Source organism: Palaemon carinicauda, chromosome 26, assembly GCF_036898095.1.
Source record: "Palaemon carinicauda isolate YSFRI2023 chromosome 26, ASM3689809v2, whole genome shotgun sequence".
Classification (NCBI taxonomy): Eukaryota; Metazoa; Arthropoda; class Malacostraca; order Decapoda; family Palaemonidae; genus Palaemon; species Palaemon carinicauda.
Genome location: NC_090750.1, coordinates 29,498,601 through 29,499,721, shown reverse-complemented (window position 1 = coordinate 29,499,721; position 1,121 = coordinate 29,498,601).

Below are 1,121 nucleotides of genomic sequence, written 5' to 3'. Positions count from 1 at the left end.
AAAGTGGGCTGCTGCCTCTAGTAGTGGAAATTTACCAGCTAACATCCAGTCTTGTTTGCATGACCGCGTCTACAGATGGGGGTGATAGATGAAACTTGCGTGCCCTTTACGAGAGATGAATTATTATTAGGAATTAAAAAAGGGAAGTCGACTGCCCCTGGAATGTATGGGGTTACATATGATATAATAAGTTGCTTAATCATGATGGAGGATACCTCTTTGCTGGGTTTGATCAACCTTTCTTATAAAAATGGCAGGCTGCCTATCAAATGGCAATTGGCTTTGATTGTTCCTGTCCCTAAGGGCAATGGTGATTATAGACCTATTTCTTTGACGTCTTGCATATGTAAATTGATGGAAAGGATAATACTTAGCAGGTTGCTTTTTATTATTGGAGATCAGTTATCAAATAATATGTATGGCTTTATAAAAGGTGTTTTGAGGGTACTTTGTCATAATGCTGGTAAATGCAGAGCTTTTGTCCATCTTAAAGGATCATTTGACAGAGAAAATAAAGGAAGTAATCCTTGAAGAGCTTGTTAACAAGGGTGTTAAGGGATCACTATTGCGGTGGATTTATAGTTCTTTGAATGAAAGAAAAGCTAAAGTATGGTTTCAGGGACATGAATCTGAAGAGATGGAATTACAATTAGGTACCCCACAAGTGGGTGTTTTAAGTCCAACTTTATTTAATGTGTTTATGGACAAAATTGTAAGACATAATTTTCCTAGGGGTACAGACGTGGTGATTTATGTTGGTGACATTTTGATTCAGTGCCGCAACGAGTTTGTTTTGAAAAATGCATTAGATCAGCTACAAGGTTTATGTTTATACATGGGACTGGTTATTAATGAGAATAAAAGTAAGATTCAGTCATGCATGGTAAGTGAAAATAAGTTATCTTTTAATGGAAGAGAACTGGAAAGGGTAAATACATATAATTATCTTGGCGTGTATATTGGTTTCTGTAAGACCATGGATGAGCTTAATTATGTTAGAAATATTTGCATATGGAGAAACCATACCTTTGCAGGTATTGGCCAACGGAGGCAGTGGTGTATGTATCCCAGTTTTACGAATGATGTATACTAGTACTATTCGCTCCATTATTGATTATGTA